This window comes from Nicotiana tabacum, chromosome 23 (assembly GCF_000715075.1).
Source record: "Nicotiana tabacum cultivar K326 chromosome 23, ASM71507v2, whole genome shotgun sequence".
In the NCBI taxonomy this organism is placed as follows: Eukaryota; Viridiplantae; Streptophyta; class Magnoliopsida; order Solanales; family Solanaceae; genus Nicotiana; species Nicotiana tabacum.
Window position 1 is genome coordinate 3,765,115 of NC_134102.1, and position 7,855 is coordinate 3,772,969.

Below are 7,855 nucleotides of genomic sequence, written 5' to 3' on the forward strand. Positions count from 1 at the left end.
GGTGCCGGAAAAAGGCCTAGGCTATACCTCAAAAAGTGACCACAATATAAACAAAAGGTACAATACATGACCTCGGAATGAAATGGGGCTCACCGAGTCCGCTGAGAAGAGGATGCAGCACTATCTGTGATCAATATTGTCTGCTATGTAACCACCTACATCCATTTAAAGATGCAACGCCCCCGGCAAAAGGGACGTTAGTACTGTCGAATAGTACTAGTATGTAAAACTAAAACACTATCTCAGTAGAATGAACAATAATACAGGGGGAAACAGTCAAGAATGCAATATGGGCTTTAAATATGTAACGACCCGTCCGGTCGTTACGAGTGTTATAGCCCCGTTTTCCCCATTTCTTCTTCCTTTTGTGCTTTTCAGCTATATTATGATATATCGGGTTAGTTGGTTTGGGTCCGGAGTGGTTTTAGAGTGAATTGGGACACTTAGTCTCTTTATTAGAAGTTTAAGTTGGAAAAGTCAACTGAATATTGACTTATGTGTAAACGACCTCAGATTTGAATTTTAATGGTTCCGATAAATTTGTTAAGTGATTTCAAACTTAGGAGCGCGTCCAGAATGTGATTTGGAGGTCCGTGGTAGAATTAGGCTTGAATTGGCGAAAGTTGGAAATTTGGCGATTTTGGTCAGCAGTGGAACATTTGATATCTGGGTCGGAATAGATTTCCGAAAGTTGGAGTAGGTTCATGGTTTCATTTGTGATGTGTGTGTAAAATATGAGGTCATTCGGACGTGGTTTGGTAGGTTTAGGCATCATTGGTGGAATTCGGAAGTTTAGAAGTTCTTAGGCTTGAATCCAGGGGTAATTTGGTGTTTTGATGTCTTTTTGAGTGTTCCGAAGGTCCGACTAAGTTCGTATGATGTTATGGAACATGTTGGTATGTTTGGTTGAGGTCCTGAGGTCCCCGGGTGAGTTTCGGGTGGTTAGCAGATCATTCTTGGCCTTGGTGAGATTGCTGATATCTGCTGATGCATTCTTCTGGTTTCCCCTTTCGCGGTCGCGAGTGGGATTTCACGTTCGCGAAAAGTGTTTTCTAAGTAGTGAATTTTTGTTCTATGCATTTGCGATGGGGAGGACGCGAACGCAAAGGTGTGGTCTGTGTGTGTATCGCGAACGCAGGAGAAGGGCCACATTCGCGAAGAGGAGTGAGGCAGTTGGGGATCCCAGGTCCTTGTTCTACGCGTTCACGATGTGGCGGTTGCGTTCGCGAAGGTCTGAGCTAGTATAGCATCACGTTTGTGAGGCATCTGTCGCGTTCGCGAAGAGTAAAATTGTCACGACCCAAAATCTCACCCGTCGTGATGGCGCCTATCTCAATACTAGGCAAGCCGAAAATCTCAATAAACCATAATTTCTCTCAAGATTGATAATATAATATTTAAATACAATACAAACACTCTCCAAAACCTGGTGTCACTGAGTACATGAGCATCTAATATGAATATATGTCTAGAAAATATAGTCTATAATAGTTTGAGACTAAATACAGTGAACAAAGAGATATAGAAGGAGAGACAAGGTCTGCGGAATATGGCAGCTACCTCAAAATCTCCTGAAATTCAACCGCGCGAAAGGATCAACACCCGCTATGTCCTGGAACACCTGGATCTGCACATGAAGTGCAGGGGGCAATATGAGTACAACCAACTCAGCAAGTAATAATAATAAATAGGGAACTGAAGATAATAACGAGCTACACAGTTATGGTTCACTTCCAGTAATTCCAGCAAAGAATAGACATGCTATCAAATCTGGCAGTTTAATGTCAAATCAATTTTTATACAGTTCCTGTTCATGTAATCCGTATATCAACAATCTTACAGAGATTTCACAATAATGACAGATAGCAACTAAGTGCAATAACAAATGGAAATCAAGTACAACCTCTTAGGATAACAATCACTCTCTGGGCTCCCAGCCCTCATCACTCCCTGGGCTCCCAGCCCTCATCACTCACTCTCAATGGGTACCCACGCTCACTGGGGGTGTACAGACTCATGAGGGGCTCCTACAGCCCAAACGCTATAAGCACAGACAACTTAGGTGCTGCACGGACAACTCACGTGCCATAATATAAATATCTGGATCCGCACGGCCAACTCACGTGCTGCACGGCCAACTCACGTGCAATAATAATATAAGTATCCGTACGGCCAACTCACGTGCAATAATAAGCCAATAAGGCTTGCTGCAGGCGGGCAACCCCGATCCATAAAATATCCTCATAATCAGGCCCTCGGCCTCCCTCAGTCATAAATCTCTCCAGTCTCTCGGGCTCTAAATAATCATGAATCAACTGAAACAACAATGATATGATGTATCAATAATAATAACAGAGACTGAGATAAAATGTGCAAGTAAAAACTGAGACTGAGTAAATATAGCATTTAGCAGGCAATTCAACAAGTACACGACCTCTGTGGGTCCCAACAGTACTATCACATAGCCTAAGCATGATTTCTAACATGATTTACAGTCAAATTTTATCAACACATAGAGGGCATATAGCTAACAACAAATTATTCAACTTTATAGTTTTCCGGGACAAACCAAGTCATAATCCCCTCGGTGCACGCCCACACGCTCGTCACCTAGCATGTGCGTTACCTCAACACCAAACACATAACACGTATAATTCAAGGTTTATACCCTCAGCTCCAAGAGTGGACGAGTTACTTACCCCGAGCAAGCCAAATCCAATACCGAGCAAGATGTATAATACTTCGAAAATTCCATTCCGCGCGTATCAACCTACATACGCCTTCCTATCTTCTCAATTCAAGCCTAACACCTCGTATCTATTCAAACAACGTGCAAATTAATCACAACTTACTCTAATGCTTATAATTTAACAATTTACAAAAATTCCCAACTCCACTCGAAAAATCGACAGTGGAGCCCATGTCTCAGAATCCTACAAAACTCACAAAATCCGAATACCCATTTCGATACGAGTCTAACCATACAAAAATTATCAAATTCCGACATCGGATTGACCTTCAAATCTTCATTTTATATTTTTGGAAGATTTTATAAAAATCTGATTTTTCTTCCATAAATTTACGGATTCATGATGTAAATGAATATGAAATCATGAAATATAATCAATATAGGATAAGGAACACTTACCCCAATGTTTTCCCGTGAAAATCGCCCAAACCTCGCCTACACCGAGCTCCCCAAACTAAAAAATGAGTAAAAATAGTAAAACTTCCCGTTTTATGGGGGTTTTACATCTGTGGCGCCACATGTGGTGTGGGGCGCTGCCTGTGGTGCCCTTTACAGTACTTCCAGCAGTCCCAACGCCATGGATAACACCCCACACTACCCTGGGCGTTGACGGCGACAAAAAATCGTTCTTGACACGAAAATGGGCATAACTCTCTCATACGATGTCCGAATTCGACGATTCTTTTTTGCTATGGCTCCGTAATTTCAATACGGATCTAATGCTTCAATCAAAACCTAATTTGGAGCATATCATACTAATGTGATACCACGTATTCTTGAAAAATCGACATCGAACATTCTAGGTTCGATGACAAAACTTATCAAATCAAGTCGGAATAAACTCAAATTTTGCGTACAAGTCATAAATTACATAAAAAAGCTATTCCAATTTCCAAAATATGATTCCGACCTCGATATCAGAAAGTCAACTCCCCGGTCAACCCTTTTCATTTAAGCTTCCAACATGAAATTCATTCTTCCGAACTAATCTCGAAACACCTGAAAATAAAAACCAACGATTCACACTCATAATACATCATTTGAAACTATTCAAGACTTCAAATAGTAGAAAGGAGAGTAATTACTCAAAATGACAAGTCGGGTCGTTACACTTACTAAAACTAGTCAAGCACATATAAAAATTTAAAATTCAAATAAATAAGGTTCTTTTTCTCCAAGAATCACACGCAAAGATATCCTTCCATATAATCAGCAACATTAGATGCAAGATGGAAAGAAAATTTCATGGATAAGGTAGAAAACAAGGTGATGAAATACAAAAAATATATATATATATATATACAAGATTCCAAAAATCTAAGCAAAAAAAGGATTTTTTTCAATGAGTAAGTTGAAATTTATTGAAAACATATAGATGAGTCAATATAAAATTTTTGAGAAAGATTGGAGGTGATTTGGTATCAAAATTCGTAGTTGAATCTAGTTAAAAGTATTCTTTTGCGATACATGTATCAAACATGTATCACGCATGTATCACACACACATGTATATATGGATATACATATGATACAAATATGATACATATGTAATACATAAATGATATACAATGTGATATACATATTATTTTTTTTCATATTTCATCTTCTACATTAAATTTTCAATTCAAACCACCTCAAATCTCCACCAAATCATCCCAAAACTGAGATTCAAACTCCTTAAGATGTACCTAATCTATTCTAATAACACCTATTAAATGAAATCAAAAGGAATTGACCCCTTTTTATTACAAATAGCTTATTGGCTAATATTGATAACATTTAACTGATATTAATAATATTTAATAAATTTATCAATTTTATAATAAACTACTTATTAATGAACATAGCTAATAGTTTCCTTAAATTTTATCCAAACAAAATCATACTTTATCAAGTAGTAGAAATTAAGACATCATACCTTTGTACTTTTGAGTGCAGTTATTATCGATACACACAATGTTTTGTTTTACCGGCAAAATGACCGTCTCATTTAGTTATATCAATCAATTTGCCCTCTTAAACCTTGCAAATTGTGTCAACTTTTGACTTCGTTAAATAGGTCTTGCGCGTGATGGTCCAGGAGCAGAGTCAAAATTAATAAAAGAATTAACCTTAATAATCGTTCACTCAACCGTTTAAACAAGAAGGTGTTGAGGCGGATGCGGAGCAAACTATGATGGATAACATTAGGAATGAGGATATTCGGGAGAAGGTGTGCGTGACCCCATGGATAACAAGCTGTGAGAAGTGAGACTCAGATGATTCGGGCACGTTTAGTGGAGAAGCCCATATGCCTCGTAAAGGAGGTATAAGCAGCTGGCTTTGATGGGTACGAGGAGATGTAGAGGTCGGCCTAAGAATTATTGGGGAGAGCTGATCAGGCAGGATATGTCGTGACTTCAGATTATCGAGGACATGGTCCTTGATAGAAATTGTGGAGGTCAAGCATTAAGGTTGTAGATTAGGAGGTAGTTGTGCATATTTCTACTTCGCACCAGTGTGAGGCTAGTCTGATAGGATTTTGTCTTAGACTGCTAGTGGTTAATGTTGTGTTCACACTATTCTTCCGTTTTTTATAGTGTCGGGCCTTATCTACTAGTTATTGTTTTGCTTTTAATCTATTTGCTGGGTCTTGTGATGCTGCTATTTTTTCTATGGTTTCTATTGATTGTACTGATATATTGCCTCTTTTCGTATTCTTTTCGCCTTCTTGAACTGAGGGTCTATCTGAAACAACCTCTCTACTGATCAGGGTAGGGGTAAGGTCTGCGTACACATTACCCTCCCAGACCCCACTAATGGAATTTCGCTGGGTCGTTGTTGTTGTTGTTGTCAACTGGTTAAACAAAAATAACCAACAAATTATAATATATCTATAACCCGTACGTGTAAAGACCCCTTATTACTACTATTTAGAAATGGAAGTTGAGAAGGACGAACAAAGGACGAACAATGGCAAACCTGTAATTTCAATATTTATTTGGGGCAAATTAGTTACTAAAATTACACCTATCCTGTAAATATGTTTTCTTCGTTCATACTTCATATCGATTAATTGTAGAACACATTCCAGAGCTCTATTATCTCTCTCACACAAACGTCATTTTGTTTCCTTCCCTTATCTGCTTATAGCCTTCGCGACTCACTAACTGGTCATAGTTTTCAAATTTCTCTTATTTGGTTCGAGATTGTCTTGTGTTGTTGTATACCTGAGTTGCGGTAAGTTTTTTCCCTTTGTCCTTCTTTATTCGCACTCTTCATATTCCTTGCTTGCCCTACTAGAATGAAACTGTATTGAACAAAAGTTTTTTTCTTGTGTGCTTGGAATATATGCATTTATATACCTCTTTGACTCTTTTTTGTTTTCTTGACTTTCTTCAATTCAATCAGAGAATATTTTTCTTAATTAATGCATGTTGATCTTATTATTTTCCATGTTTCATGTTTTTGTTATGTTTTTGGGTTTCTAATTTTTACAATGCATGTCGTTCCCAGTTTGATTTTTGGTGGTTCCGGCAGCCCTAAGCATTTCTGGGTGATCGTGATTGGCTCTTTTCTAGGTTAATAATTTATTTTATGTAACTTTTGCTAAGTTTCATTGTGAGTTCTGCAATTCAATTTCTATTCAAGGTTTGCACGAACTAAGTAATTTTTGTTATTGCCTGTAATTAACAAATTGCGATTCAAAATGCTTCTGTTTCCTGAATTATATTATTATTTTAATTAGTTGAGTTAAGATTGAGGTGAAATTAATGGATTAATGTTCTCTATTTTTTTGTGTGTGTATTGACTTGGTTGATTGATGGTTGCAGGTAAAGGGATTAGTTTTGGCTTAGATGTGAGATCAGATTAGATGTAACATTAAATTTGACTCATGGCTGAAGAACTCACAAGAATGTAAGATTTATGCTTGTAGGAGGTAATCCTTCTTTTATACGATCACTGTGTATCTCTAATTTATTTTAATTTGAGATAATTATTGCCATTGATAGGGCTCATTAGATCCCCTTTGCTTTGAAATTTTGAAGCTTAGACAATTTGTGACAATTGTCGTCCTTTAAGACAATCCCTCGAATAGTGGTGATTAAAGCTCGGGAGCAATGAATCTTGAACTTTGTTGAATACATGTCTATCTGCTTCAGACTATGCTCATGTATATGTGACACATATAAAATAGATTTTTCGTATTGGATGTTTAAAATGCTAGCCTTTTGTTTTAATTAGCTTTATGTAGGATAATAAATAAACAAAATCTAATAAATGTCAGGATCACAAACTTTTGGTTTCTGTTGATCTTGAATGAAACTGCTCTTCATATTTTGAGTTGAGATTTTGTATTTCTCTAACTTTACTTAGATTTTACCTTTTTATTGGATTCTTCTCTCACTACACCTGTGAACTGCTTTTCCTGCACTGTATATTATCTTTTCTCTTTTATTTTTATTTTTATGTTGTTGGTTATTTATTTGAAATAAGCTTAAATTTATAGTATTTCTAATTGCTACTCGCTTTCTCTAATCGCACTTCAATTTGTTTCCATAAGCTGAACGTATATTGTTTTTGTGTTGTCATAAATATGACAAACTTTGAGGACTTTGCTAATGCCCAAGAAGATATCAGTTGATGATGTAAGAAGTGGGAGTATAGGGAAACACACATCATCACTTTTTTTTGTGCCTGTCTCTGCTTAGAGGTGGTGAGGTGCAGTTTGCAATATAATGATGTATGTGAAGCAGATCTTTTATGTCATACTATTTCTTTTCCTAAAGATTTCATGACTGTGATGGTACAACTTGCCAATTTAGAAGTTAGGCATAGAGTAAATAACCTAAAAAGTAAGTTGTAGCAATAGTAGCTACATATGCTTCCCGAATCCTTGTAAAGTACTCCTTGGTTATAAATAGTAATCAGCCATGGTATATACCAAGTAATGGCTCTGACACAACTGCGTGCATACCTTTCAAAAAGATGATATTAATTATATGATACAAATGAAGTAGCTAGGGGAAGTGTCTAATTCCCCATCCACCTTATCGGAATGAGCAACATCAGCATTACAAAGTCGAGATCCATATGCGGAGGGTACCTTGGCCTCCATTTGTAGTAC